This window comes from Vulpes lagopus, chromosome 4 (genome assembly GCF_018345385.1).
Source record: "Vulpes lagopus strain Blue_001 chromosome 4, ASM1834538v1, whole genome shotgun sequence".
Lineage (NCBI taxonomy): Eukaryota > Metazoa > Chordata > Mammalia > Carnivora > Canidae > Vulpes > Vulpes lagopus.
This window is the reverse complement of record NC_054827.1, coordinates 85,363,932-85,382,620: the sequence shown is the minus strand read 5'-3', so window position 1 is coordinate 85,382,620 and position 18,689 is coordinate 85,363,932. Positions and strand designations below refer to the sequence as shown.

The 18,689-nt window shown below is 36.6% G+C and overlaps 1 protein-coding gene and 1 pseudogene across 3 annotated transcripts in view; one reads left to right on the top strand and one right to left on the bottom strand.

The window, feature by feature from the left end:
* Nucleotides 1-18,689, top strand: part of ATG10 (autophagy related 10) — a 215,337-nt gene that overhangs the window by 19,388 nt on the left and 177,260 nt on the right. The gene's annotated exons all lie outside the window — the stretch shown is intronic.
* LOC121489420 lies at nucleotides 10,813-14,329 on the bottom strand (annotated as a pseudogene).

Here is an 18,689-nt window from a genome sequence, read left to right as displayed (position 1 = left end):
GGGAGAGAGAGAAGCAGGCTCCCTGCTGAGCAAGGAGCCTGATGCGGAGCTCCATCCCAGGACCCTGGGATCATGACCTGAGCTGAAGGTAGATGCTTAACTGACTGAGCCATCCAGGTGCCCCTATTTTTAATGTCTTATAAAAAAATTTCAAGGGTACAAAAGTAAAGAAAATAGGGTAATGAATTCACATGTACCTATCGCCTAGCCCCCACAATTATCAACTCACAGCCAGGTACATAGTGTTTTAAAGCATCTCTAGCATATATAAAATGACATAACATATCTCAATTTAATTAACATGGCTTTCATTCCCCCCCCATCTTAAAATTATCAGTACTTCAAATCAGTACCTAAATTTATGTCTCATTATATATTAAAATTAATGAATGAACTCAGAAAAAGATTCAAAAGACATTATTTCTACATTTTTAAAACTTCTAAAAGTTTTAGATTTATTTTTAAAATTACGGCCGGGTGCCTTGGTGGCTCATTCGGTTAAGCATCTGCTTTTGGCTCAGGTCATAATCCCAGGGTCCTGGGGTCAAGTCCCACATCAGGCTGCTGCTTAACAGAGAGTCCGCTTCTCTCTCTGCCCCTCCACCTTCTCATGCTTTCTCTATCTGTCAAATAAATAAAATCTTTACAAATAAAATAAAACTATGACTGGGCACCTGGGTGACTCAGTTGGTTAAGCGTCTATGGCTCAGATCATGATTTCTGGGTCCTGGGAGTGTGCTTCTTTCTCTCTCTCTGCCCCAAACCCCATGCTTGTGCACTCACTCTCTCTCCCAAATAAATAAGTAACTAGAATCTTTTAAAATTGTGGTAAAAAACACACAACATATAATTTACCATTTTAGTCATTTTTAATCTACAGTTCAGTAAAGTACATTCATATTATTGTGCAACCAAGTTCCAGAACTGTGTACACAATATGCTTAGATAGATTTCTCTGCTAAAGTTAAATGACAATTTTAAGGTTTACTAAAAGAAATAGACATTTTTCACAGGTTTCTTTTTTTTTTTTTCAAGTGAGAGGTATGTAATAGCTCTTCACAGGTTTTCACAGGTTTCTTAGATACCATGTTGCTTTATGTGAGTAACAAATAACCACATTTGTTGGTTTGAAATACTTAAGTTTTGCTTTTCTTCTTTTTCCTCAGCTTATTTAAAATAAATTATTACTATATTATAATAATTTTTTGGGACTGTTTATTTTTTTTATTATTTTTTTTTTTATTTTTATTTTTATTTTTATTTTTTTTAATTTTTTTTTTTTTTTTTTTTTTTTGTGGGACTGTTTAGAGAGAATAACTATACGGTTGTTTTACTTTATAGGCTCCAGAAATTTATTTTATTTTATTAAAAAAATAGTTATCTTGAGACATAATTGGGAAACAACAGTGCTGCACAGTGCACAGTTTGATGTTTTGACGTGTATAGAGAGACCTATGAACCTTCACTGTAGTCAAGAGAGTGAATGTATTACCCTTAAAAGGTTGCTTGTAGACCTTGTAGTGCCTCCCTCTGCCCTTGAAAGTTATTTTTTTTTTCCTGAAAGTTATTTTTAAAAAGGATCTTGTTTATTCCTATATATAGAGCCTCCTTTAAAGAGTCACATGTTGTCAATCACACATTCAGATTTGTTTATAAATACCCCTCAGGAAGGTGGTATACTCTTGTTGAGAGCCATTGTTTAACAGAATGGTCTGTCAGATAGTAAAGATATTCATTAAGATCATGGAATTCAGAGTTAGACATGGCTACAAATACTTGTTCTAGCATTTACCAGCTGGATTTTGGACTTAGAGACTTAAGGTCCCCAAACTTCATTTTCTTTACCTGTAAAATAGGAATAAAAATAATATCCATCATACAGTTTGGTAGTTGTGTAGATTAAATGGGATTTACATTCAAAGAATTTAGTACAGTTTCTGACACATGGAAAGTCGTATTATGGTTATGATTTGTAGTTGGTTGTTTGAAATTTTCAATGTCTTTTATTGTAGAAATAATGCTTTAAGTGAAATTTAGTTTTTTCTTTTTTTCAGAAAATACTGAAAAACTATTTAGCATCAAATATAATGTGCTGGTCTTTGGTGTATTATTCTGAGTACTTCAGGATAAGAAGAAGAGCAAAAGGTAGCAAATAATGATGAATGCAATTGCTTGAAATACAAGTATCTTTTTTTTTTTTTTAGATATTATTTATTTATTTGAGGGAAAGAGAGCATGAGCCATAGGGGGTAGGGTGGTGGGGAGGGGCAGAGGGAGAGGGAAAAATGGATTCCATGCTGAGCAGGGAGCCCAATGCAGGGCTCCATCCTAGGATCCTGGTATCAGGACCTGAGCTGAAAGCAGCCACTTAACTGACTGAGCCATCCAGGCACCTCTGAAATACAAGTATCTTAAAAACCCATCAGTTCATAATGTGTGTGTGTGTGTGTGAGAGAGAGAGAGAGAGAGAGAATAACAAATACAGGATAGAGTGGAGTAGAAGGGTCTCCAAACCTAACTCATTGAATATTTTTGATTTGAAAATTGTTAGTCAAAAGGAAAGAAATAAGCATTTACCTTACCTTTCCTGTATTATCTGTGTTTCATGGTACCTAAATATACTAATTTGATAAGGGAACTTTTTCCCCCAGAATTCCATCTAATAAATGTAGAAAGGATGGTAGAATTAGAAAATCACTACTTTTCAATCCCTAATGAAATGAATTAGGTGACAGTAATCAGTGGATGAAACTATTAGGTAAAAGGTTGATGGGGAATTTACAAAGAAGAGATTTAACTATCATCACCTGAACCTACTGATTAATCATGGTATTACTAAAAATAGTACATCTAGATAATATATAGTTGCTCAAGTTTTATAACAGAAATCACAGAGCATTATCCATGAAATACTCTTGCTCGAAATGTTGAGCCTGAGTAGAATCAATTAGGAAGTCAACTGATAGAGAACCAAGTTAATTGATACCACAGGAAACAAATAGAGAAATACAGAAATCTAAAGATCTACTGACCCAATTTACTTAAAAAGTTAATGGTTAGGTAAAGACATGAGTAGAGGATTGCACCTCTATCTGTTATTGAGGACCAAGGTAGTTTTGTTTGTAAAATAACCTTTCTGGGAGTGCCTGGGTGGCTCAGTTAAGTGTCTGACTCTTGATTTTGGCTCAGGTCATAATCTCAGGGTTGTAAGATCTAGTCCCGTGTTGGGCTCTGTGCTGAGTGTGGAGCCTGCTTTAAGTTGTCTCTCCTGGGACGCCTGGGTGACTCAGTGGTTGAGTGTCTACCTTTGGCTCAGGTCATGATCCCGGCGTCCTGGGATTGAGTCTCACATCAGGCTTCCCTCAGGGAGTCTGCTTCTCCCCCTGTCTGTCTCTGCCTCTCTCTGTGTCTCTCATGAATAAATAAATAAAATCTTTAAAAAAATATATAGATTCTCTCTCTCTCCCTCTGCACCTGCCCCCTGTTCCCGACTCTCTTAAAAAAAAAAAAAAATCCTTTCTGGGCAGAGGGGACCAGTGTGCAGCTCAGGTTATATGTGAGTCAACATGGGAGGATGATGACCAGCAGGCTGATTCAGGGTCATAGGTCCACTGACCATGCACTTGGATGTTTTGTATGAAAGTTTCTAAGTCCTTATGTTTCTTTTCTGAATTTATCATATTGACCTTTTGAGGATCGGTGACAGTTTTTGGACTGACAACAATTAGTTCTTGAACTGGCAGCAGTTCAGACCATATTTTGAGCAGCACTACTCTAGGTTAAAAGAAATCCAAGAGACGTAATCTAATGTAATTTGTGAACCTTATTTGGATCCTGACTCAAACAAATCAACTGTAAAAGGACCTTTTTAAAGACAACTAGGGATATTTGATTATGGAGTAAAAGTATAAAGTGACACCAATTTAGCTTAACAAAATAAAAAACAAATCAGGGATAGGAGACGGAAATGTGGCAAAATCTTGTTATGTACTGAATATGGGTAATATATATATAGGTTTGAATTTGATAGTATTCTATTTTGTGTATTTTACACATGCTTCCTTTTCTTCTATCTTGTCATAATTTACTCTTTACCACAGAGTTTATTAATAATTACAAATGTTCTTATTTTAGGTTTAGATCTCCTTTGGTGATTAGTGCAGAGTTTAATACTTCAGAACAACTTGCCTTCTAAATTTTTTGGTTTTTTTGTTTTTACCTACTAGATATGAATACATTAGTTTTGGAGCTCAGTCCTGTGATTTGACTTTTCATAGGTTATTGATAAAATAATTTCCTATCGGTTTTCAATTTTTTTCTCTCACCTTTGTATAGCAAAAATAGGAAGAGAGATACTTAGATACTGTAAATGAAATAGTATACAAATCTTGAGATTGGATTTTATACAGTTAATACTAGATTATTTGTATGTTATTGTTAAAGAAGAATTAAAGCCCCCCCCCAATTAATTCTATCGTTAGTTAAACCTACTTGATTATATTTTGAAACTTACATAGCAACACACCAGAAATATTTTGATTACTTTCTTTACAGCTTAGGAACAGCTGATTGAAAGGGCTTATTTCCTAATTTAGACAGAGTAAAACTTTACAATTTCATTTTATTCTTAGAAATTTAAATTGATTTTTTAATTTTTTCCTTTTAGTAGTCTTTCTGGTTAAATTCACATTACTTTTCCTAAAAATCCTTCAACATTATTCTAATTATATCAAATTCATATTTTTAAAAATAGATTGTAAAATATTTCTGTATTTTACTTTATGCCATCTTCTAACTGTGGCTTGGTAGAAAACCCACCTTGTCCTTTCCATCAATCTGCTGCCCTCCTGAGTTTCACACTTTGCTTATTTGCACAGATGTCCTTATTTTTAATGTCTTGTCTTGTCTTTTTTTTTTTTTCTTTGAAGTTTTTATTTATTTGACAGAGAGAGAGAGCAGAAGTAGGTGGTGCCACAGGCAGAGGGAGAGAGAGAAGCAGGCTCCCTGCTGAGCAAGGAGCCTGATGCGGAGCTCCATCCCAGGACCCTGGGATCATGACCTGAGCTGAAGGTAGATGCTTAACTGACTGAGCCATCCAGGTGCCCCTATTTTTAATGTCTTATAAAAAAATTTCAAGGGTACAAAAGTAAAGAAAATAGGGTAATGAATTCACATGTACCTATCGCCTAGCCCCCACAATTATCAACTCACAGCCAGGTACATAGTGTTTTAAAGCATCTCTAGCATATATAAAATGACATAACATATCTCAATTTAATTAACATGGCTTTCATTCCCCCCCCATCTTAAAATTATCAGTACTTCAAATCAGTACCTAAATTTATGTCTCATTATATATTAAAATTAATGAATGAACTCAGAAAAAGATTCAAAAGACATTATTTCTACATTTTTAAAACTTCTAAAAGTTTTAGATTTATTTTTAAAATTACGGCCGGGTGCCTTGGTGGCTCATTCGGTTAAGCATCTGCTTTTGGCTCAGGTCATAATCCCAGGGTCCTGGGGTCAAGTCCCACATCAGGCTGCTGCTTAACAGAGAGTCCGCTTCTCTCTCTGCCCCTCCACCTTCTCATGCTTTCTCTATCTGTCAAATAAATAAAATCTTTACAAATAAAATAAAACTATGACTGGGCACCTGGGTGACTCAGTTGGTTAAGCGTCTATGGCTCAGGTCATGATTTCTGGGTCCTGGGAGTGTGCTTCTTTCTCTCTCTCTGCCCCAAACCCCATGCTTGTGCACTCACTCTCTCTCCCAAATAAATAAGTAACTAGAATCTTTTAAAATTGTGGTAAAAAACACACAACATATAATTTACCATTTTAGTCATTTTTAATCTACAGTTCAGTAAAGTACATTCATATTGTGCAACCAAGTTCCAGAACTGTGTACACAATATGCTTAGATAGATTTCTCTGCTAAAGTTAAATGACAATTTTAAGGTTTACTAAAAGAAATAGACATTTTTCACAGGTTTCTTTTTTTTTTTTTCAAGTGAGAGGTATGTAATAGCTCTTCACAGGTTTTCACAGGTTTCTTAGATACCATGTTGCTTTATGTGAGTAACAAATAACCACATTTGTTGGTTTGAAATACTTAAGTTTTGCTTTTCTTCTTTTTCCTCAGCTTATTTAAAATAAATTATTACTATATTATAATCATTTTTAGGGAAGTTGTGAGCATGTTACTTCTATTAAATTTTGGTGTAATGCTGTATTTGTTTCAGCCATCCACTCTGAGTTAATGAAATATTATTTCTGGGCTCAAATGTCACTAGATAAAGATTAAATATGTTGTATTGGTATAATCTCTTGATTAGACTAAAGTAGATTTTTTTTTTTTTTTAGTTTATCTTTGGAGATTAGAAGAAAATTACACTTGGAGCAGCATGCTGTGTTTTTGTAATAAACATTGAATCATAGTCAGTTACACTAGATTTTTCATTCATAATTTATTGTGTGTTATGATATGATTTGTCACTTAAGCATATGCAAATCTTAAGCAATCATTTCAAGAAGAACAGGTTGTATCACTTATGAATTTTGAACATCACTTTAAAGATTATCAAGAGTATCAAAGAAAGAAAAGCTATAATACTTTAAAAATTTATAAATTAAAATTTAGATAGTGATAGTAATTGTGCATGTTTAACAATTAAACCACCTTCTCAGTTAACAGTGATATTTGGGTTTACTGGGAAAGATGGTAGGCTGTATTTTCAAAAGCCTTGTGGAGAGTTATCTTTATAGTGGTGAGTTCATGAAGCCCAAGATCTTACCCTCAAATTCTAAAGTTCATATATATATTGTGGGGGAGGAGTGTATATAGAATCTAATTTATTAATTTATAATAAATAGAATTGTCAAGTAAACTGGAGTTCTCCTGTCATGATGATTCTTTTTTTTTTTTTTTTTTTTTAGATTTTATTTCTTTATTCATGAGAGACACACAGAGAGAGAGAGAGAGAGAGAGAGAGGCAGAGACACAGGCAGAGGGAGAAGCAGGCTCCATGCAGGGAGCCCGATGTGGTACTCCATCCTGGGTCTTCAGGATCAGGCCCTGGGCCAAAGGTGGCGCTAAACCGCTGAGCCACCTGGGCTGCCCGATGACTCATTTTTGTTTTGTGGATAGGCCAGTCACAATTGTATAAACAAAGAATAAGCACAAATTCTCATCTATAGCTATATAACTGAGATATTTATTGGCATAATCTGAGAGTGGCATATATCTTGCTCTGCAATAGGGGTAGTCTTACCATTGAGGAGAGGTTGCAATTTTAGATTTGTAGGGTAAGAATTTCTCTCTTGAACTGTGCAGTGGACATTGCCACTTCACTGATCTCTCTCTCTCTCACTGTCTCTCTCTTTTTTAAGTTTTAATGACTGACCAGTCTCTTTTGGTTGCCATCAGCTTACAGTCAAATCTTGCTGTCTGGAGAGCCATTCTCTCCCTTTAAATAATTTACCTTTTTGCTCTGACCTATTATGAGTTATTTTTAACTTGAACTTGAAAAATGCTTATTTCCAAAGCCTTGGAAAAGGCCTTCAACTATAGACAATATTATTATGATCATAGATATTTGTAAAAATATAGAGAAAAAAATAATCAAAAATCATACTCTAGTACGGTTGTAGTTGTTTTGGTGAATTTCCCTCATATGTATATTTCCCAATTGGGATTTTAATGATTATTCTTTTAAATTTATAAATTTGGAGTTTAATTACATATCTATAACATTGTCTTACCTTTTAGGAAAAAAGTAAGTTTTCGCTTTATTTTTTTTAATTTTAATATTTTTTAAGAGAATGAGAGAGAGAGAGAGGTGGGTGGGGAAGGAGTAGAGGAAGAGGGGAGAGAGAATCTCAAGCAGGCTCCACACCCCCAGCACAGAGCCCAGAGCAGGGCTCAATCTTACAATCCTGAGATCATGATCTGGGACAAAATTAAGAGTCATTTGCTTAATTATGGAGCTGCCATAATCAAGGTACCCTGATAAGTTTCCACCTTAAAGACTGATTTTGTTAGGTATCTTTTGAAACTGGTTACCTAAATGAACCGTCTTTTACTTCTAGTACTTTTAAAAATAATTATTTCATGTTTTCCATGTCATCTGACATAGTGAAAACATGATTTCTTTTCCAGTATTTACGGCTTCTTTTTGATCATATGAGTTACAATTTCCAGAATAAATTGTGTACTATAGCAGCAATCAGATGTATTCTTGTCTTACAGCATTCTTTTTATGCTTGTGACAATCCTGTAAGTAAATAGGGCAGTCTTATTTTCTTCATTTTGTATCAAGATAACTTGAATAAATGATAGACTTTGGCACCAAAATAACAATTGACTTGCTCAAGTTTGAGCTAGAACCCGAGTGAGAACTCAGGTTATTGAACCACAGTGGTCCTGTGTTTAATGATATAAACAGTATCACACATTAGAGTTCTGTAAACCTTGAGCTCAGTGTAATCAGAATTGAGCTCATCATCTTTCAGCCTCCTCATTTGACTTCTTTGGTTAGTAGGTGATTCCACCATCCTTCTGGCTCAGGCCTGAACCTGAAGGCTTTTATATTCCTCTGTCTCCTCAATACCTAATCTGATGGATCACCCCATCAGTTTATTCCCCCTTTCAACATCATTCATACTCACTTACCTTCTCATCCTTTGCTCTCCTTGCAATTGCCACTGTCTTGGTTCAGGTTATTATTTCTGCTCTCTGCGTCTAATCTTGCCCTCTGTCTTCTGATCTACCAAAGTGATCTTATAAAATATAATTCCAATCCATTACTCCCCGGTTAAATCCTTCAGTGATTCTTCGTTATTTCAGGATATAGTCCAGGTACCTTTGCTAAGCATACACAGCTTGTGCCTAAAAAAGATGTACCCTTTTGAGTCTCATCACTTCTTTTGCTCAACATTATATTTATGCATAGCTTTGTGGTCTCTGATTGGTCAGAGTTACGCTCCAACACCCAGAGTGTCAATGGTGGAGTAAGGTTTCTGTCTGCCTGAAGGATCTGTATGTGCTGGGGAGCCCTAGTCTACCCTGGCTTCTGGTCTCTCTCATGTCCTCTGTGCTTGTGTGCAGGCCCACCATCAGCCCAGGACATGAAGACCGCCTGGTTTCCTTGGGGCACGTGAGCTGAAGGCAGCTAGGGGTGTTGGCAGAGTTCAAGTCCCTCTGTGGGTCTCTCATTACCAGGACCTTTCTACTACCTTTATGTTTCTGGTTGGTTGCTTGTCCTAGCTGGGGTGGCTACCTCAGACTTGCTAGTGAGGTTGCTACTTTTATTAGAGACACTGCCAAAGGGCATATTTTCTTTCATCTTAAGCTCTGGATCACTTGAACCTCTCTGGTCTTAAAGCTGTCCTAGCTGTGATCCAGGGAGAACACCCACCCAGACCACTAGGACAGAGGGCAGTAGCTGCAAGCAGGAGTGCCGCAGATTTCTACTGTTTATAACCAAATTTCAACAGTGTTTTATGAATAAGTCCTTCTTAATATGTTATTTGACTTTGGTTGGTTTCTTGGTTCCTGAAATTTTTTTTTTTTTTAAGATTTTTATTTATTTGTTCATGAGAGACACACAGAGAGAGGCAGAGACATAGGCAAAGAGAGAAGCAGGCTCCCTGCAGGAGCCCATGAGGGACTTGATCCTTTATCCTGGGACCACGCCCTGAGGCCCTGAGCGGAAGGCAGATGGGCTCAACCGCTGAGCCACCCAGGTGTCCCTGAAATGGGTTTTTTTTTTTTTTTTTTTTAAGCAATTTTGAACAGTTTCAAAGTTGTTTTTTTTTTGGAGAAGATTTGAAGCCCTGCCTTGTGAGGCCACATGGTGACTTTAATCTGCATTTTCCTAAAAGCTAGTTCATTGAAAGGTATTTTCATATATTAGTCATTTGATACCTTTTTTGTGACTTGTATGGTTAAATCCTTTGCACGTCATCACTGCATATTTTTTCAAGATTAGAATTGAGCATCATCTCCTTTACATAGGGGACCCTGACCCCCACGTCTTACTTAGATGCCCCCTCCTCTGTATTTCCATATAATTGTCGCACAATTCTCCGTGTGTTTCTCTGTAGGCTTGCCTGATCCCCCATAGCAGTCAGAAAGCTTGACTGCCAGGAGTTTGTTTTTCTGTCCTCACTTGTGTATCCTTGGTGCTTAGCACAGCAAGCATTCTGCGTGCATTTGTTTCATTGAGTTAAAATCATAAAAGTTGCAAGGAGTTTTTCCAGTTTGTTATTTGAATAAATACATGTCATTGTATTTCATTTCATTGGGTAATGTATTGTTTGAAATAAGTGGGTCATTGATCAGTATTTAAAGACTATTTGTTTTAGGAGAGTTTTCATTAAATAGCAAAATTCCTTTTAAGTGGAATGAGACATTGGATATGATATTATTATGTAATGTCATCAGAGAACTGTAAGTTCGTTACTGCTAAGTTCATTAGTAAATTTTTATCTTTTAATAGTTTTTGGTAGGATTTATCATCCAGTTCTTGTTATACTTTCTACATTTGGTGTTCTCACTCTCTTGGTTTACCCTCTATATTCCTCTTCACTCCTTTCCCGTCACCTCTGTTGTTTTTCTTGTCTCTACAGCTTTATAATGTTAGTGACCATGCTGTCCATATCTTCTTCTTTTCTTCTTCTTTTTTACTTTATTAAAATAAGAGTCTCATGCTCTACTGACTGAGCTAGCTGGGCTCTTTATTAAAATACTGAGTTTATTTCACATGTATATTTTTGTCTCCCCACCATTCCATTTGTCTGAACACCACTACTACTATGTCCTATCAAAACATTCCATACATACTTAAAACCAAGCAAAGGGTGGAGTTCCATCTTTAAAAACTAAACAGGCATGTTGGACAACACATTCTTGGCAGTGGAACCTGGACAACATTTATCAGACTCAGTAGGGAAAGTTCTCACTCTGCATTATAAAAAGGAAAGCCAGATATCAACTGTTGCAGAAATGAAATAAAGATGGAAAAATTTAACAGACTGTTTAAACTATTCTCTTAAAGAGACTCCCTCCTCTGCCAGAGATCTTGAATAGCCTCTTGGTCAGTCATCCGGAAGCAATTCTTCACATAATTGATGAACTTGGCTTCTACTTTGGGAAGAGAACCAACTTTTTCTATACTTGCTTGCATTTTTGCTTTAATGTTTTCAGTAGAACTAGGTCCTTTCAGTGTTTTGGGAGTCTTTTCCTAGTTTTTAAAAGATTCTTTGATCTTGGTGTTGATGCTTTTGACTCTTTTGCATTCTGGATTGATTTTTGCACAATTTTTGGCTGGAGTATCTTATATAGATTTCTTTACTGGGACCTTTTCTTAGCTTCCTCATCATCAAAATCATCATCATCATCTTCATTGGCAGCAGGTTTTACTTTTTTCTTTGGAACCTTGCTACCACTTCCAGGGACAGAACTCTTTTCAGATATACTAAGGAGTTTCTTTCTCTGCCTCTTCTGACTCTGTGTCTTCCTCCACAGCTACTAAGTGCTGCCACTAATATGCACAGGCCCTGAACTACATTTCAACTGTAAGACCACAGGTGGTGTTATTTCAAAGCCCCAAGGGAAACTGTTGGCTGTACAGACATTTTCAAAGTTGCCAGTGTGACTTTAATTGGACTGCCTTCGTAATTCATTACCTCTGCTTCAACAGTGTGCAATCTCTCCTTTGCACCAGCCCCTAGACTGATTCTTCTTAAAGATAAGTGGTGCTCATTTTCATCATTATCCACCTTTAAGTGATAATCTTTGTGAGCCTTTGGTTCACAACCAAAAAGATATTTCTGGGACCAAAGAGGGGTCTTGTCCAGATCCATAGAATTTTCCAGGGGGTAATGGCATGCATTTGGGTGAGGCAAAAGGCAGACAGAGATAAATGACTACTGTTCTACCGAACAGCTGTGTAGGAAGGAATCACACCAGGGATTGTCTCATTCTCTTAGCTATTCTCATGAGAACCTGGAGGTCATAATTTAAATTGCATCAAATGCTAATTACTCTCAAATGTATATTCTCGGCCCAGACTTCTCTCTTGAATTCTAGATTCATAAGGCCAACTTCTTATTTGACATTTTTACTTTAATGTCTCTTCTTAGAGCTTGAAGTCAACATGTCCAAAATTAAACTCTGAGTCTTCCTCCTCCCAGACTTACCCACTACCACCCAAACTAATCTTCTCTCAGTTGATGGTTACTCCATCTTTCCAGTTGTTCAAGCTACTGGAGTTATCATTACCTTCTCTATTCCTCTCATACCCCACATTCAGTCCATTAGGTCATCCTGTTGCCTCCACCTTCATAATATCTAGGATCAGACCATTTTTCATCATCTCTTGCTACCACTCTGGTATAAACAATTATCAACTTTTACTAGGATTACCTTCCTATCTGCCTGCTTCCACTCTTGCCTTCTTATGGTGTAAACCTTTTAAAATGCGAGTCACATTGTGTCACTTCTCAATTCTGAGTAAAAGCCAAAACATTTATTTATTATTTTAAAAAAGATTTATTTGTTTATTTTAGAGAGAGAGTATGCATGCAAACACAAACAGGGGAAGGGGCAGAGGGAGAGAGAGAGAGAGAGAGAGAGAGAATCCTCTAGCAGATTCCCTGCCAGCACAGAGCCCGAAAGTGGGGCTTGATTCCAGGACCATGAATGAGATCATGATCCAAGCCGAAATCAAGAGTCAAACGCTCGACTGACTGAGCCACCCAGGTGCCCCAAGACAAACATTTATAACAGATTATAAACTATGTGATCTGTTCCTTCCTCATCCTTCTTATTACTTTTCTGACTTCACCTCCTATTTCCTTTCCTTTCATTCACAACTATCCAGGCACACTAACTTCCTTGTTGTTCCTCAAACACATTAGAGAAACCCTAGACAAACATTCCTTCCTGGGGCCTCTAAATCGGCTGGCTCATCTTTGTAGAGCATTCCTCTTCCAGATATGGCTAACTGCCCTCCTCTCAGCATCCCCCCTTCCTTCATGTGTTCTCTCACGTTACCTTCTTACTGAAGACTTTCTACCACCCTTTACAACATGTCGAATCACTTGGTCCCCTTACCTGCCAGCGTCACTTCTGACTTCCCTTATCCCACTCTTTTCCCTCATACTACTATTCACCTTCTAACATGCTTTGCAATTTACTTTTTTATTATGTTTATTGTTTAAAGTTTCTCTTTCCCAGCTTAGTCTATGAGGACAGAGATCTTTGCTGATATGCCCAGTGCACCTAGACTATTACCAAGTATAAAGTAGATACACAAACAAGTATTTGTTAAATGAATGATTAAATATCAGATTTTCTGTATAAAATAAAAATTCACATTTTGTCCAAAGAACTTTATCAGGTAAAAAGTTTTATTTGAAAAATTATGAGAAATTAAAAAAAAATGCCAATGTTCTTTTATCCCTTAATTGGTGAATTAGGATCCATGAAAACACCATAAAATTTACATAAAAAGTTAATAAGTATCATTCAAATAACCTCTTCAGGGCAGTCTTTTTAATAAAACTGGCATTTCTGTAAAAATGGAATTTTTCTATAATGATATGCAGTATAGTGGAATTTAATGCATACTTTAGATTTAAAAATAACCATATAACAGTGCGTTGAGTGGGGCCATTTTATCTTGTTCCAGAATTGCAGCTAAGGCCTTAAGCTGAAGACAAAATACCCTGAGTAACTAATTTTCTATATTTGGATTGCTATGAATAATCTACTAGCCACTGGGACCAGAAACCTGCCTGTAGAGAGTATTCTAAGGAACCATTCATTCCTGAAGAACTGGGATTCCCAACCACATCCCAATATGAGAATAGGATTTAGTGGAAAAGTGGAGAGTCTGTGATGAATAGTGATTCCTTCTCTTCCTAAATCTTTCCTTTCCTTTCCTTGTCCAAGGAGCCACTTGTAGAGTATGGGATGCCCTCAGGTCAGAAGGAAGGTCTATTCATTACCTAGTTGAGCATTTGCTTAGCAATGGACTGGCTAGTCTGCCCTTTTCTGTTGAAACATGTCTAAATGGAGTTGAGAGTGATAGTACAGGGGGAGAGGACACTGTTTAATTTTTTAAATATATTCATTCCAGAGAGTAGCTAGGCTTGACCTATTTTTCTGTTGTCCTGCTTGAGCCAGGAGGAGAAGGGACCTCTGTGATGGTAGAGTGTGCATGGTTACTGCCTGTATAAGTAAATGTCCAAGGGGCTGTTTCTCTGCAGGATCTTCTGAAGAGCCCATACAATCACCCCATAAAGGAGCTGGCAGCCGCATGCCTGCCATACCCAGGGATACTGACATCCAGTCAGTGTGAACCAGAGATGTGACAGCAAACAACAGAGAGAGGACTGTGAGTCCATATAGTTAAGCAAGGGGATGACTGTCCTTCCTACTTCCAATTCTCAAGCCATGGGCTCCTAGAAGAAGTGGTGAGGGATAGCAGGTTCCCTTGAGCAAGGCCATGCTTCGTGTCTCCATTCCAAGCTATAGAGACTGTGGGTTGAACTACAGGGAGAAAAGAGCTTCAAGTTGATTTTGAGTCTGAAGTCTTCAAAATCACGATAATAATAATCAGATTGAATTTTAATTGTTGGAAGGATAGAATTCTAATAACTGAAAGCACCTAAAAAGTTAGAGTGCAGCACCAAGTTGTTATTTAAGGATCTTTAATATATCAGTTAGGTATTGCTGTATAATAAGCTGTTATAAAATTTAGTAGTTTAAAATAACCGTTTATTATTTCTGAGAAGCTTATAAATGAGTTAGACCATTCTGTTGATCTGTGAAAGGCTCAGTTGATGTCTACAGGGCTTGTGTATGTATCTACAGTCAGCTGAGGGTTGGCTGGGAGCTGGCTTGTCTAAGACAGCCTCATTTGGGATGATTTGACTTGGTTCTACGTTCCAGAAAGCTAGCCTGAGCTTGTTCTTCTGATGGTGGTTGGGTCCAAAAGCAGAAAATAAAAACACTCAAGCACTCTTTAAGACTTCTATTTAAACTTTTCTTGGGGGCTCAGCTCAGAATCGTTGTGGGGAGTTGGCTACCCAAAGGCTAGTATCTAGTGAGGAATGAAAAACTGGGGTCATTTCTGCAGTCAGTCTGCTACACTTAACAGGTGGGAAAGGAGATTCCACACAAGAGGGTTAAGAGCAGTTATTGGAGGGGAAAAATTTCCTATTTGTACTGGGGAGTAGAGATCCTCTAATCATAGGTTACAGTTGATTTGGACTATTTAGCTCCCAAGGTGGAGTCTGTTTCTTCTATATGTTCTTTCCAATGTATAAGTTTCACAGAAATCATTTTTTAATGATTGTAGTTTTTTTAGTTTGAGGGTCATCCTCAACTTGATCTATCAGGAGAAAGCTATGTCTATAAAATGTATGGAATTTGGAGATGAATGCCAGGAGATATAGCAAGGAAAGTTGCAAATGGTTGCCTGACCAGAGTGTGGGGAGGAGTAAGAAGGGCTGATGATTTTTGTTATATATATGGATTTTAGTGCTGTTTGACTTTTAAAACTGTGTGTTATATTATCTGGATTAAAATGGGTAAGATTTTTTTTTTTAAAAGCAAAGTCCATTTCAAAACATCATCATTGCGCTATTATTTACATATACCTCATTTCATTTAATCTCCACACTATCCCTATGAATTAGCTATTATTATATCTACTTCAGATGAGATGTGTAGGCTTAGAGAAGTTAAGAGACTTGTCCAGCCAGTGTTACCTGGGCTTTATGTCAGAGGCAGGGTCAAGATTGGAACCAAGGTGTATCTGCTTCCAAAGACTATAATCTTAACCACTAACCTATAGTTTAATATTTAATTCATTCACTTAGTTTGAAGCTGAAGTTTAATCTGCCCCACACCAGAGGTTCACACTATTATATAACCCCCATAATGGAGCTAGGATATAGGTATTTTTTTCTACCAACAAACTTTAGTTGCTTCGTACCAACATTTCGTCTTAAAATGGAAAAATAGTGATTGAGTAAATTCTTCCAGGAGAATATGATGAATATCCAGCATGTTTAAATTTGCTCTGAGGAAAAAAATATTTACTTAATACTTTGATACATTCGATGCCTAGATTCCAGGTATTGGATTATAATAGCACAGAAATTTAGATATTTCTTAAAAAGAAACTTGTAGTGTCTTGTCGTATAAGGAAAGTATTTGTAAATAAGAGTTAGATTAAGAAGAACTGATCTGCTTTCATGAATTTTCCAAGTTATCAATATCCAGCTGTATTATTTTACTTTAGGTTTTAGATTTGGTACAAACTTCATATACTAATTGCTTTTAACAGCTGCTATAGATATTTATTGCAAAATGTCATTGAAAAGACAGATGTAATATATTAGTTTAGTACACATGGTGATTTAAAGATTAGAGTATGTTAAATAAACTGTGTCAGAAATTATAAATAAACCAAAATGAGTAAAATTATCCTAAAATTGCTAGACAAGTCTTCACATTTAATGTTACATTAATGAGTTTTGTACAGAGACTGTTTAGAATGAAATCCTTTTTCATCAGATGTTGCACATATGCCTCCACTGTTTGTTTTTCTTCAAAGTAAAACTTAATGAAACAGCTAATAAAACTCAATTTTACTCCTGATCCTTGAAAGAAACAAGCCCTTGAAGTGCACCCACTGTTTATTCTTTTGCACTGGTTTTTGCTACTTTTCAGCATGTAAATTTTCCAGTAATGGAAAACAGTCAAAGCCATAAACCTTTTCTTCTAAGTCTTATAAACCCAATATTTATTTCTTATTTGTAAAGTGATAGCACAATGGAAGCACGCTTTGCACACATAGAGAAGTTTGGTCTCAGATCTTCATGTTCACCTCTTGCTGGCTTCAGGAGGGTGTAGTGTGTGTGCATTTAAATGGATCTTTATTATGTAAATAATCACTAACTAGAATAGGTTATTTAACCACCCTAAAAAAAAGAGAAGTTTCAGAGTGAAAGTCATATATAAGACTCTTCCTATACCCTGTTACTCTCATAAACCTGAAAATGTATTAGATTGGCGAATAGCTTATGGAAAAGGATCAGCTTCCATGAATTAAAAATATATGGATGGCAGATGTGTATGTATCCCAAGTGGCTTTTCACTAACGATAGCATATTCCATTCTATGTCTTCCTGGTTCTTTTATGGAGAGGATTGTTTTTGACTCTGGTGCAGGGTGGAGGTAGATAGATAGGTTGGGATGAGAGGCAGTGCTACTTAAAAGTGTGGTCCTGGATTGGTACCAGTGTAAGGAGGTAAGTGCAAATGTTGAAAATGAGTGCTTAGAAACTTGTAAATAACTTGACAGAGGGGCAGCCCCAGTGGCGCAGCAGTTTAACGCCACCTGTGGCCTGGGGTGTGATCCTGGAGATCCTGGATCAAGTCCCACATCAGGCTCCCTGCATAGAGCCTGCTTCTTCCTCTGCCTGTGTCTCTGCCTCTCTCTCCTCTGTGTCTTTAATGAATAAATAAATAAAATCTTTAAAAAAATAATTTGACAGAGTGAGATTACGCCTGTCAAATATAATTTAAAAATCAATACTGTTAATGGGGGAAGCTATGCATATGTGGGAGCAGAGTATATATGGGAGGAACTCTGTACTTTTTATTCAAATTTGCTGTGAATTTAAAACTGCTCTAAAATAATCACCACCACCACCACCATCATTGTCATCTTCGTCTTCTTCTTCTTCTTCCTTTTTTTTCTTAAACTGGGACTTATATTTTGTATGTTTGGGATTTTTTATTTCTTTTTTTCCTAGTAATTCATTTTAGTGTTTTTCTCAAAAGCGTGTCTATGACAGATTGTAAATAAAATTCCTGATCTTTTACCACAGATGGTTTGAAAAGCATTTGGTCTAGGATGAGATTTTCAAATGTTGATTTATGTTCCTTTGCCCCATTACATAACATTTGATATTCAAATTTAAGTAAAAAAGAAAAGGCTATCATTTATAATTTCAGGACCTTAACAAAACCACTTGATGACATTGAATGGTTAATGAGCCAGGGGCTGGATAGTAGAACCTGAAGTGAAGATGTTCTGTGTTTCCCATTAAGGGCAGATTCATATGCTCCAGTGTCCAGTGAGTGGGAGTTGGTGTTGACATTCTCATAAGAAAATCAGAAAGCCTGACCAGGATTTGTGTCCAAATGGAAGTGGGTTATTGCCAAGTAGAGAGCTTTAAAAATTAGGGTAGGGTTTTAGGTGGAGGAAAGTGAAGAACAGAGAAAGCTGAGCTATGTTCTTTGTAGCACTTTTGAAGGGTTAGGAACTTTGAACCACCATGTGATAATCCATGGGCCTTGACAACAAAGTGGTAGTAGAAATGGTTAGAGTAAAAGTAGCAAGTTTCATTTACTTCTCAGTTTTACCAAGCATATATATTTTAATGCTACTGAAAATCATGGTAAGGGATGTCTCTTTGATATGTATGTTATTCATTGTTGATACCTGGACAATCAAAATATAAAGCTGAGATTTATGTGTTAGATAACCTAGAGTCATAAAAATGTGCATAAGTCATAGAAATAGAAATTTAGAGTCTTGAAGGTCAAATAATTCACCTTGTCCCACATATTGCTTCTAGTAAGGCAGGTTATGATGAATTAAC